The following is a 14,454-nucleotide window of genomic DNA, read 5'->3' as shown; positions in this document are numbered from 1 at the left end:
ATATACCACGGGAATTTGGGCAGTATCACTGTTAGTAAAATATTGAATGGCCTTTCTGATCACAATGGAGAGAGACTTACCATTCATAACATGATTACTTGCCAGAATATACCTGAGCCCCTGTGAAAGGTAGTCAGGCCCATAAGTGATGAAACAATACGGCCTTTAAGTTATGCCTCCAAAATGTAAATTGGAATCACAGATACTATGAAACAGATGTCAATTCCAAATATAATTTGTTTCACAATGAAATTGCATCATTATTTTAAGTTTCATTCCTATATAAGGTTTAAAAAAATCGACCCAAAGAAATCACAAGAAAACCATGGATTGCCTAGAGGATACAGATATCCTGCAAACACAACATGAATTGTGCATCACAATAAAACATTCATGAAATCCTACCCAAATAAATCATGATAAAAAGTAACGTAAAATATTCAACAAAGTAATTAACCTCCCAAAAAGTTCATATTTTAACACCAAAATCAACTAATCCTGTAATAAACTCAAAACAATCTGGAACATAATCAGGAGTGAGACATGTGTCAACAGTGCTAATAAACATGTTGACTTTGCTTATATGTTTATTATCAATATTTGACACAATCAAGAGATAGTAGAAAAAACCTTGAATGACCACTTCATAAGTGCTACTGCACAAATAGGCTGTAATGGCTCTTTAGAAAGTATACCACAACACCATTTTCCCAATTCAGTACGTGAAATACATGTATCTGTCATGACCAGAAATGAGGAAAAGAAAACAATTACATCTTTAAAAAGCAAAGGATCATCAGCTGTAGATAATATTTCCAGTATACTACTAAAAGTCTGATCTGATCAACTCTCCAAAGTTTTAGTTTACGTATTTAATGCCTCTACATATCCGGGTGTCTTCCCAGATTGAATGAAGCTGGCTATAGTGAAGCCACTCCACAAAAAGGAAGATACAACACATGTCACTAACTATCATCCCATCCCTGTTCTGACCACTTTTGCAAAAGTCCATGAAAAATTACTGCATTCCAGAACTGTGAGGCACCTCGAAAATTTTAACATTGTCAGCAATAAACAGTTTGGTTTCCAAAAAGGTATGTCCACTACTGAAGCAATATTTTCATTCAGAAACAGCATATTGGAATCCCTTAGGGGGGGAGGGGGGGGGGGGGGGGGAAAGCGGTCGGTATCTTCTGAGATATCTCTAAGGGTTTCGACTATGTGGATCACAAAATACTTGTCAACAAAGTGAGCCACTATGGCATCAGAGGGGCAATGGCAAACTTGCTATAATCTTACCTAAATGATAGGAGTCAGAAGGTAGCTTTTGATAAGAGCAGCATAGCAGGGGAGGTGGTGGAGTCTGACTGAGCCACTGTACTCCATGGAGTCTCTCAGGGATCAGTCTTTGGTCCACTGTTGTTTCTGATTTACATAACTGATCTACCTTTGTCATATAAAACACGCAAGTTTACTGTGTTTGCTGGTGATGCTAGCATTGTGATGAACAACAAACAGTCCACCAACACCGAGGCTGAGACCAACAAATTACTTTCAGAACTCTTAATCTGGTTCAAAGTAAAATCACTATCAGTAAACCTGAGCAAAACCAATTACAGTGTAACTTCTTTATAGCATTCCTCTTTATAACACTTCCCTCTATGTTATGTCCATTTTTCTGGTCTCAACCAAAAGCCCATATGCACAACGCTAAAGATTCCTCTTTAGTACATTTCCTCTATACAAAAAATTCCTCCATGTAATGCTCATATTTTTGGAACCCTAATCAATTAGTTCCCTCTTTATAGTGTTTAATCCACTGGTGTAGATGCTTCATTTATCATTCTGCAGAGGCTCCAAAAGGTCATGTTCAGCACAAGTCACAAGTCAGCAAGTGCCCGAGACAGTTGAGACGTGTCACACATCATGCATTATTTGCCTCGTTTTTGTTTTTTGCATGAGAAAATGGCGAACATCTGCACAATATATTTAACACTGTGCCCCTATTACATGATACACCTGGGGTGCACCCCAAGTGTAGATGTTTGGAACTGCAAACTGGTTCATGTTGACCGATTACACAACACACGCAGGATAATCCTTGTGCGAATCCACACATGCACACTAGATGGAATAACACTTGAAAATGGAAGGGAAATGTTATTACTGTTTGGAATTATGGCTCAATAGTTTGCTTTGTATTATGACGCTTGTTTGCTCAAGGATATTTTATCTAAATTTATAACAATAATGTAAAATTCAATGATAGAGCAATATATAAAATATGGGAACAGTAACTATTCACCGACTGCACAATGGATCGATGTGTGATTAATTATTTATGGATTTACATTTTTTTAACCACTTTGTGCATTTATATTTATGAACTGGTTAGCTTTATACATGCCGTAAACACAAGCAACATGGCCATAATGAACCTAACTTTATTCTTCTTCTACATACAAGCAAACAACAGATGAGAACACAGACACAAACATAGGGGCAATCCAGGTACTGATACAAGCAGTTGCTGACAATAAGTATGAACACAATATAAGAGGGAGTGCTTGCTGCTCTGGGCTTATACCGAAGAGGGCTCCAGTAGACCACACAGCAGACCTTGCCGTATGCACGAGTCATGTGTCGCACTGCAAGGGGGCCATGCAGATGCTGCGGCCTGAATAGTCAAAGTGTGCCATGCTAGTGGCCTGGTGCCGCAGCACGTATCCAAGTATTATGTAAAGTTTTATAGCACCCCTCATGCCTTGGGGGATGGGCGCTTCACCACTAAGGGCATCATATCTACTGTTGAAACATCATGGCCCCTGCAGCAGATGCCACAAGCCATCATGCTGGTGGCAGAAGGAGATTCTTGGCTGTAACCAGTGAGTAGGGGTGGGTGTGGCATGGCACGGATGTGGACTAATGCGGCAGCCGATCCCCTGCGAAGTGCTGGTTGCATTCGACATCCAGTTCATCAATGTGTTGGAACTGTGCTGATGGTGAAGGCACAGGCTGCTCAGTCCGGGGTGATGGGGATGGTGGTATTGAAGGACTGGAGGCGCCGGCCGAGCTGGCGGCAGAATCACCAAAGGGGGGCTGGACCACGTAGGAGAGGCAGGAGGCGGTGACATCCTCAATGATGGCAGATCTGTCTTGCAGTAAGGCCAGGACAGGTGTGTAGAAGGAGGTGGAGGCGGTGGACCTGTGGCCCTCACAGTGGCGGGAGGACACAGCTGGCTGTGGTTGTGCATCACCAGCCCATCATTTGTGCACACCATAGCGAGGCAGAAGCCTTGGCAGTTGTGGACCATTGCCAGAATCCACTTTGGTCAGTGTCCAAACATCCAGAGTCCAAACCGTGGAGGCAGGAGTGAACCAAGTCAAGGGCTATGCCAACGGGTGATGGTGAACTGGCATGAGCAGATGAAGGAGGATGCAGGACTGGTGACCATGGAACATCTTGGCTGGCCTCCTATCTCCCACTTGTGTAAACCTATTGGAACTCAAGATGCACATCAGGGCATCATCCATGGAGGAGTCCACAACGTACTTCTTCATTTGAGCATTGAACATGCGGATGAGACATTCTGCCTCCCCGTTAGATTGGGGAAAGAAAAGAGGAGCAGTCACATGGCAAATGCCTTGATGGGTGCCGAAATTATGGAAGGTTTGTGACCCAAACTGTGGAAGGTTATCCATTACAAGCGTATAAGGTAATCCTTCAATAGAAAAACTTTTGGAGAGGGGCCTGAATCACAGCCATGGCAGATGTTGAAGGACGGGGGATGAAATATGGATATTTAGAGAAAGCATTGACAACCTACAACCAGTAAGATTCCCTTGAAATCAACATGGGCGCATTCCCTTGAACTCTATGGTGCGGACCACAGAGAAAGTATCGCCCCCAGCACTGCCTGTTGGGTAGCACACAAAGAGCAGGCCACCACAACATGCACAACATCACTGTTGACACTGGGCCACTGCACTTGCCAACAGGTCAGTAACTTGGTATGCAAGACCCCCCCTCCCCAAATGTCCCTAGTGTAGTAGATGGAGCACGTTCCGCAGTACAGCAGCTAGGATTACAACGCTGGGTGACAATCTGTCTATAGTTAAGAGAACAACATCGTTAAACACTGAAAGCCAGTGGTGAGGGTAAAACAGTTTTGCAAAGGATCAGAAGCCCTGCCCGGAGGCCTATCCAGACAATCATACTGAATGAGATGACGAACTTGACGCAAAACCAGATCAGAAGCGACAGCAGCTGTGATATGGGACCCAGTAATACAAAAACCATCCATCGTATGTTGTGCCTCAACATCTAAGTGTAAACAAAGAGTTTACCCTGATCAAAAATAGGCTCCTTTCCCATCAGGATCTGGGTCAGAGTATCTGCACTGGCATGCTGTATGGTAGGCCGAAAACCTGCTTCATAGTTGTAGTGAGACAGAAACAAGGCATAAACCTGGAAGCAACGTGCTGCTTTGTCAGGTAATGACACAGAAAGATTTACAATGAAACCAAGGGCTTGTGGTCAGTAATGAGGTGGAACTTAAGACACATACAGGAACACATTAAACTTTTTGAGGAAAAGCACTTCCTTTCCAACTTGGGAGCAGCACTACTGAGCAAAGTGAGCATTTCCGATGCATAAGCTATCAGATGTTCAGAACCCTCCTCATATCGATATGCGAGAGTGGTCCTACCAGAGTCCATACTGAGAGGTTGGTTGATTTGGGGGAGGGGACCAAGACCAAACAGCAAGGTCAACAGTCCCATTGGATTAGGGAAGGATGGGGAAGTTGGCCATGCCCTTTCAAGGGAACCATCCCAGAATTTGCCTGAAGCAATTTAGGGAAATCACAGGTTCGAACCGTCGTCCTCCCGAATGCGAGTCCAGTGTACTGCGGGGTGTCTGTCGCCAAAACCAGGTGGTGGTCAGGATGGATGGTATTCAAACAAGGAGGAGAATGTAATTTAAATTTCAAAAGTATGAACAAGCACTTGCAAGCCAGCGTCCACTGAAAAGAAACATTCTTGTGGAGGAACTTGTGGAGGGTACAGGCCAACGCGGCTGCACCTGGTATAAATTTGTGATACTTATTTTATCTAAAATCCTTGGAGCTCTTTGAAATTTTTAAGCAAGGCAAAGCTGTGATAGCAGCAACATGATGACATAAAGGCTTAACACAATCTCAAGAGACCTCATACCTCAAATACACAATGAGATGCTTGAAAAAATTGTGATTTGGCCAACTTGCATTACAAGCCTGCAGTATGTAAGACCACAGACAAGCTGTGCTATTAAGCCAATAACTCATCCAGATGGGGCAAAGAGTTGGTTCAATGGCAGACTGAGCTTTAACTGAAACTTTGTAGTTGGCACAAAGGACAAAGATGATGAGACGAGTGGGTACACGAAAATGATTCCCTCATATTTCCAGGTTTTCCAGTAAAGTTTGTAATACCTTTCCCTGATTTTGAAATTTTATTTGTATTATAAAGACAATTGAAGTTTTGAATTGTTTTGTAATTGCCAATAGTTAAATCTGGTACAAAACTCACAAGAATTAAGAAGACATATTTAACTGTGTTTATTCAAATAGTTTATTTTTTATTTTATTTGTTTTTAGTACATTGCCACAATTGGTATATTATTAGTAAACTAAACAATCTTATAAAATGTATACAATTCAAAATGAGTAGCACAAAAATAAGCTAATGACTTGTAGTATGAACTTTGTTCAAATTAAAATCCTGAGATTTGCTAGATCTAATTATTGAAGATTTTTACATTGCTCATCATTCACTTGAATCTCAGCTAAAAGTTTACCTTTTTTGAGATCAAATCCTTTTCATTTACTACACATTTCTTTTCAAATCTTCTAATTCAGTATTATAGCTTCCTTTTTCCAATGTTGAGTTTCTCCTGACAATTCTGAATGTGAGTTCCAGTAAAACTGAATTAAATGTTTTCGAACATTAAGAGTTGCAACATCTCTATTTGTTTCACTAGGATAAAGACATATATTAATTGCTGAGCAATTAAAGTTTCAGTTCTCATATTCTCAACTAAGTACTCAGAACTGACAGAAAAATCTCTTTCAATATTAGCATTGCCATGAGATAAAATCATAACGATCTTTAACAGTTTTACTAATGATTGTAGATTGATCTGTGTAAGAATTAATTCATTCCAAAAACAATTTAATCATTTGTTGCCCCTTGAATAACTTCTGAAAAGTCATTGTGCCGAAGGTTGAAAACATAAATTGTTGAAATCCCTAGCAATTTCATCAGCCACAAAACCACTGGTGAAATTATTTCCATTCAAAGCAGTGTGTAGACTTCTGAATCTCCCACTTCTGACTTTAGGAAAATGTACAAAATTTGAATCAAACCATGAGATGGCTTTAATAAGCTTATATAAAAAGGGTGATTGCATCACTAATTTTTCTGTAAAAGGTGTGAGAGCAGTTGTGGCATCTTTTCTAAATTGTGAAATCATAAGATTGTAGACTTTTTTTGTTATTTTTTAATTCTTTGATAGCTTTTTTAGCAGCAAATCCTAAGTCTACTTGATTGTACAGAAGCAAATTGTTTTTCACTTAAGTCTATATCTGATAAGGAGTCAACAGACTTCAGTACATCTGCTTTGATAAATTGTTTCATTATATTATGTATTTCCCATAGGTGAGAGTACTAAAATCCTAATGGTAAACTGCCAAAGCAGTAGCAACAATGTGAGAGAGTTTGAAGCACTCACAAAAAGCACTGGAGCTGACATAGTACTAGGTACAGAAAGCTGGTTGAAACCTGAAACTGATAGCAATGAGATTTTTGGGGAAAATTTAAGTGTATGTGAAAAGTATGGGCAAATGGGAAATGGAGGTGGTGCATTTGTTGCAGTAGACAAGAAACTCAAAAATATCGAGATAGAAACTGAAGCTACAAGAGATTGTTTGGGCAAGACTCAGTATCAGAAGTCATACTGTAATCATCAGTTGACGTTTTAATTATCTGACAATTAATTGGAAAAATTACAATTTTGTTAGTGGTGGGTTTGATAAGACATCACGTGAAACTGTACCAAATTCCTGGTCTGAAAATTACCTAGAACAGATAGTCAGGAACCCTACTCATGATGGAAATATATTGGATCTAATGGCAACAAATAGACCTGACCTCTTTGAGGATGTCCACATCAAAACTGGTATCAGTAACAATGACACAGTTGTGGCAACAATGATTATCAAACTACAAAGGAAAACTAAAACAAGCAGACAGATGTATAAGTTCAGTAAACTAGATAAAAAATCAGTAATGTCATATCTCAATGAGGTACTTGAAATATTCTGCACAGGTCAGGAGCATGTAAAGGAACTATGGTTCAAGTTTAAAGCAATAGTTGACCATGCACAGGACAGATATGTACCCAGTAGAACAATTCATGATGGGAGGGAACCTCCATGGTGTACAGTCACTGTAAAGAAACTTCTAAGGAAGCAGAGATTACTACATAATATATGTAAAAAAGCTTAGGGCTATAGATAGAGAGATGCTGAATGAAACAGTTTGGGTGTCAAGAGAGGAGTGCGTGATGCCTTCAGTGACTACTCTGGCACAATATTGACAAATGATATTTCACAAAATCCAAAGAAATTCTGGCCATATGTAAAGGCTGTTAGTGGCACCAAACTTAGTGTGCAATCCCTAGCGAATGAGACCGGAACTGAAACCGAGGGTAGCAAAGCAAAAGCTGAAATGCTTAACTCCATTTTTAAATGTTCCTTTACATAAGAAAACCCAGGAGAATTGCCCCAGTTCAATCCTCGTACCATTAAAAAGATGAATGAAATAAATATTAGTGTCAGTGGAGTTGAGAAACAGTTGAAATCAATAAAACTGAACAAAGCTTCAGGCCCCGATAAAATCCCAGTCAGTTTCTATACTGGATTTGAGGCCGAGTTTGCCCCTCTTCTCACAATAATCTATCATAGATCCCTCGAAAATACAACCGTGTTCCGTTCTTGGAAAAATGCATAGGTCACACTTGTCTACAAGAAGGGTAGTAGAAGTGATCCACAACATCGATTTGTTTTACGATTTTAGAACATATTCAGAGCTCAAATATAATGAGGTATCTTGAGCAGAATGACCTCCTCCATGCCAACCAACATTGTTTTCGAAAATATTGATCATGTGAAACCCAGCTTGCACTTTTCTCACATGACATACTGATAACATTGGATCAAGCCAACCAGGTACATGCAGTCTTTCTCCATTTCCGAAAAGCATTTGACTCAGTACTGCACCTATGCTTATTGTCAAAAGTCTATCGTATGGGCTATCAAGTGAAATTAGTGACTGGATTGAGGACGTTTTGGTAGGGAGAACACAGCATGTTGTTTTGGATAGAGAGTCATCATCAGATTTAGAAGTAACTTCGGGTGTGCCCCAGAGAAGTGTGTTGGGACCCGTGCTGCTCATGTTATATATTAATGACCTGCAGACAACATTAACAGTAAAATCAGGCTTTTTGCTGATGATGCAGTTATCTATAACTTAGTACCATCTGAGAGAGGCTGCATAAATATTCAGTCAGATCGTGATAAGAATTCTAAGGGCAGAGATTGGCAACTTGGTCTAAATGTCTAGAATACTGGGGTAGTGCAATCAGTCTACAAATGACTGCTTACAAATCACTTGTGCGACCCATCCTAAAATAGTGCTCAAGTGTGAGAGACCCATACCAGATGGGACTAATATGGGACATTGAACGTAGACAGAGAAGGGCAGCCTGAACTGTCACAGGTCTGTTTAATTGCAGAGATACTGAAGGAACTGAAATGGCAGATTCTTCTATCCTGAGAAAGTCAGTTTCAAGAACTGGCTTTCAATGACTGTTCTAGGGATATACTACAACCACCTACATGTCGTTCAATACAGGGATTATGAGGATAGGGTCGGAATAATTACTGCATGCACAGAGGCATTCAAACAATCATTCTTCCCATGCTCCGTATGTGAATGGAACAGGAAGAAACCCTTATAACCGGTACAATGGGACGTATCCTCTGCCATGCACCTCATGGTTTGCAAAGTATAGATGTAGATGTAGATGTAGGTAGATATAGATAATTTGATATTCTTGTAGGAATAGTTGTGACTAGGAATAGTTGTGACTCAGCTGGTAATGACTAAAGAACTCTAATTTTCTTGGCAGTAAAGGATCTGAAAGAGCACCATTTACAACATTGTAGACGGTGTTAGTCAGTTCTTTTTTGTTACAGGGCAAGGCCTCTGCCATTTTTTTAAGATTCTTATAATTTCAATAGCACTTGTAGCAACACTTTCATTTTCTACCCAACAGACTGCACAAATTTTTTTAGGATATAGGTTTAATCCTGTATACCTCATAATTGAGGACGAAGAGTCAGTACATCTATAAACAGATAATAAACTGACCTCAAATATTGAAAAATGTTCCAATTCCAAATTTAAATGCACCACACATGACATGAAGACCGCAGCTGCTTATATCATGTATCATTGGATCATCGACTTCTTTAGTAGACTGTAGCTCTGAAAAATTTATGATTTGGTCCATCCACTGAGATGTGTAAAAATTTATTAAGGCTCATAAAAAGCAGAAGCATGTCCTTGAATGAAAGGAGAAGATCAGAAGCTCTTGTACAATAAAAAAAAGAATGTTAAGTATTGTGTTCAAACTTCATTTTTTTCATTGCACCAAACTCTGACATTCATATCCATTTTAATTTCTTGACAAACTTTATTCAGTGACCCATCAAATCCTATGACAATATGATTACAAGAAGTAATAGATTCCTTCCATCTATCTTTATTATAGGCAGCAGTTGCACAAAGAACTGAGTACACAATTTTAGTTTGCTGCAGCTGGATTCTTCTGAATATTTTACTATCGTTGGAAATATTTTTAAAAATAAATGTACGCCACTTCCAGCTGAGTGCATTGACTTGTGAGTCATCAGTGTCTAAATACATCAGAGTACTTCTGCTCGGGTTACTTCTTCAAAGAGAAGAAAGGAGCTGACAGTATTTTGTGATTTCTGAGTTTGCAGTTGATTTTCTAGTAGATTTTAAATTTGCTAATATGTTTTAATCCTTTAGTGTGACTTTTGACAGTTATTACACCCAATTTATGATTTGATATCTTTACTGTTACCGTATTTACCTAAAGACACAAATGATGGTGTAAATGACGCATAGAAGTAGCAAGGGTTTTCAAAAGAGCATTATACAGGTGGTCCTTCTTAGAAACTGTACTTACTTGTGATACAAAATTTGAAATTAAACTAGTGGGTCTATACAGTCAAGATACCTCAAGACGTGTACTAGGATTTTGAGTGTTGAAGCAATTTATTCTACATAAAAAATGAAGTATAGTACCTGTATTAGTAAGAGAACACTACTGTATGCACATAGAAAGTTCAACAACTCAGGTTTCCACACTTTGTAATACAGAACAATAAGCATTAATATAGGTTTCAACAATTATGACTTTGTTACAAACAGTAATGCATAGTATGCTTCCAGCTGCAGTCCATAGATGGCGTGCTATGATCAAAGATCATGCTCGCTCAAAGCAACCCCTCTATGTGGTAATTTAAAAATAAATAAATAATAAAATATTGTGTAAACGCAAAAAAATTCTACGATAACTTTATGAAATTCCTTGACATTTCCATGATATTTCCGACATCCATGACATTTTCTGATAATTTCCAGTATTACTGATTTTTAGTCACCCTGTTACTAACAGTCACAAGGGGGGATAGACCACTAACTCAATGTAATGGGCTGTATGATCCACAGCAATGTCAGCCTGTCCAATTCTGATTCCTCTTTATCAAGCAAAGGGTGTGAATAGTAAAACGAGGCCGTACTGTAGGCTTGAGGGTAATATGGGACACAAAATTAGTGGCACAACTTAATCAATTCAAGAAAAGAGACAAGAACTCGGAACATGGGGAAATTAACTACTGGTAAGGGAGATAGCTGGAAACGAGGTGCACCATATCAGAAAAGGAAAAACCAAAAGCACCGAAAGCATACAGACCAAACAAATTATCGGTGACAGTATCATATCATGCACTAGCAAAAAAGTCAAAGAACTAAACAAAGATTTACATAGAACGGAAATCACGAATTGTTCCAAATTTGGAATATACTACTTGTTGCAATTAACCAAACATTGAGTAACCAGAGACAATGGCGAAGATCCCAAATCCATGTAAGTTTGTGAGTTCAATAAGGTCATTGCTGCAACCATGTCTACTTGTAGTCTGAGCACTTTGTCCATCACTCAAACTTCGATAAACAGTTTGTTATGATTTGTAAGCAACGAAGACACACAATTAACATCAATGTCCATGTGTCCATGACTGCAGGAGGGCACTCAGAACCACACACAGACACTATATGTCCTTCTTTTTTTCCTACAGCTGTCGCAAGTTGTCCTGTGCTTAAGGCACGTGACCCTGTAATGTTGTATGCAACAGTGTGGGCAAGATGGAAGCCCAGAGCACTACCACTGTTGTGGTTGTGGTGGCTTTTTATGTTTGGCCAATAACTGACTGACAATCGATGACCAGAAATGGCCACTCAGGTCTGGAAGGCCCGGTGAGGCTGTTTACAACAACAATAGAACTCCACATGTGCTGCAATCACATGCATGTGTTTACGGTGATAATTTGACAACATCAAATGTATGTTCCTAGAACAGGGCTAAATGGCACAACAGCTGGTACGTCTGAAGAGAAAGCCAAGAAAGGAAAAAGCCTTGTAGATGATAGCATCACTGGCACCAAAAGCGAGGAAGTGTTGCTGAAGCTGTTTCTCCTAAACCTCCCAATCTTCGACTCTATCATCATGGGTGGGAAAGGGCGGCAGGTACACTGTTGACATGGAAGTCTGCATAGTTAACATGGCCGACAAACTCATGACAGCAACCACAACAACTAGCTGCTCTGCTTGATTAGAGACTGGAGCACTGCCTCCAGTGACAGGAGAACTGAAGGAACAACCACATAGACTGAGCACACAGAAGTGAACATCACACTCATCACCAATTGTATCGTGCTGTAAGACACAAACAACAGCATGGATATAATGAATAGAAGTTTATTCTTCTTCCACATACAAGTGAACAACAGTCAAGAACACAGTCTCTAACATAGAAACAATCCACGTACTGATATAAGCAGTGGCTGACAATAAGTAAGATCAGAATATGAGACCAGGTGCCTGTTGCACTGCACTTATAAAGAGGAGAGCTCTGGTACACAGCACAGAGAATGCTATGCCTTGTGCAAAAGTCACCAGGCCCACCGCAGATGGCTTCTGGTGGCCGGCCCGTGCAGATGCCATTTGCAGGATACACGAAGTATAGCGCACCAGTGGTCTGGTGCCACGGCACATATTCAAGTATTGTGTACACGATTATAGCAATAACAATACAGAATTATTTGTAGGACATTATTTTCAACACATGTATGATTCTAGAAACAAAGGTAGCTTCATTCCTAATTTTTTTAACTACTCTGTGTATTAACATTTATTAATTGATTGTTTTTATACATAACAATCCAGAATTAATTACAATAAAATATTTTCAGCACAAGTATGATACTAGAAACAAAAGTAATTCCGTGCTTAACATCTTATAGATTAAAACTCTACTCCCAGACTCCTAGACACATTGTTATGAACATTTACGATAAATTAGAAGTGAAAACCAAAAACCTTCAGAGTACAGAACCAGATTTTCTGAAAAGAAAATACATCCTATACTTGTGCAAAAAGTTATATTATTCAGTCACAAAACTTTTAAATGGTGTTAAAATTTTCTTTGTAGAGTAACATAATAAACTTGTACTGATGGTTGTAAATTAAGATTAATTTCAGTTTTCTTTTCACACACTGTATGTGTCTCAATTATTTTACTTATACTGATGAGTCTTCTGCACAATTAAACCCAATATCTGAATAAATAAAATATGTATGTATGTAGTTAGGTAATAAAATTCCGATTCACCCAATCCCCTCTTCTTCTTGTATTTGATGTAAACCTTTATATCTAGCTTTAGGATAATCATATATGAAATATAAACTTAGATTGTATCTATTTTTCCTTTTTTTACACAAGTAGTTCATTTAAATTTTTATAACAAGGTTCAGTCTGGAATTCAACCACTTTAACACTGAATACAAATGTATAAAAGTAAGTGTACAGTCTATTCCTACCAGAAACAATACGCCAATGAATAATAGGTTTACTAGAACTCAAAAATCTGTAAAGTTATGGGCAACTTGTAATATCCACTTTCGTTTCTAAGAAAGATTTTTAGCTAACAAGAGTTCTATAAGAACTCCCTTCACACTTAAAGAAGCAGCCCCTATTCATACATCATTCATGTTACATCCCTGATTCAGTATAAATAGAAGTAGTGAAATAATATAAAATTTTATATTATGCTAAGGCAGTGCTTTGTGTGTGGATGGCTGCAAGGGAAGGATGGGAGTTTAATTCATTCATCATAATCAATGTTTTTAGAAAACCTGTAACTGTGTTATTAAAGATTTCATAATAAAACACAGCACTGGTCACGTTTTTGTCCTTGTATGTAGCATGACGCATGTCACAATATTATTATTTTCTGTTTTGTCTGAATGCAGTAGAAGTGCTAAAAGACAACTGCATGGCAAGACAGGGTAGAACAAAACACACACAAACATCACATAAAATACCAATGCAAATAGTTGCTCTTGATAATGTAAATAAATTCCTGAAATGTGTCATGCTATGCATGAGTGCAAAACATAACTGTAACAGTGCTTTATGATTAATGTTTAAGGGTGGGAGTGTTGACTGAGGGACAAGGGAGGATAAACAAAGATACACACAGTTATATTTCTGCAACCACTATAGTGGCAACAGACATCTGTCCTTACATATGAGGGGTCGCCATAAAGTTTTAATTATCACCTACAAAAAAATTAAGTTAAATATTCAACTTTTTGTTTGTTTCAGTTACATATCTGCAGACCTGGTACACATTGAAATCACTGAGCAGTAGCACCACAGCATGCCGTTAAGAGTAGCCAAAATAGAAGGGCACAGCCCTCTGATAAGATGGAGATGGGCAGAGCTGAGATGGAGACGGGCACGGCCATTTTGCTTTGGCTCCTACAGAGGAGGGCTATAATACTGTGGCTCATCGATTTCAGCATTGCTATGAGTGCAGACTTGTAACATTACACAAAAATAAAATATGTAACTTCGTTAAAACTTTATAATCCTCCCTCACCCCCATACTTCATGTTGTTTGTGTAATTATGATTTGAAATTAAAATAGGTGTAAAAGATAGGAGAAACCGAAAGCAATCATGAAATTCATTTCTGCTGGA

At 38.8% G+C, this 14,454-nt stretch overlaps 1 protein-coding gene across 1 annotated transcript in view; it reads right to left on the bottom strand.

Moving 5' to 3' along the window:
• LOC126458230 (dynein beta chain, ciliary-like) overlaps window positions 1-14,454 on the bottom strand; it is a 477,648-nt gene that overhangs the window by 394,344 nt on the left and 68,850 nt on the right. The window lies entirely within an intron of this gene.

This window comes from Schistocerca serialis, chromosome 2 (assembly GCF_023864345.2).
Source record: "Schistocerca serialis cubense isolate TAMUIC-IGC-003099 chromosome 2, iqSchSeri2.2, whole genome shotgun sequence".
NCBI classification, from domain to species: Eukaryota; Metazoa; Arthropoda; class Insecta; order Orthoptera; family Acrididae; genus Schistocerca; species Schistocerca serialis.
Note: the sequence above shows the minus strand (reverse complement) of the source record. Positions and strands in the feature narration are given on the sequence as shown.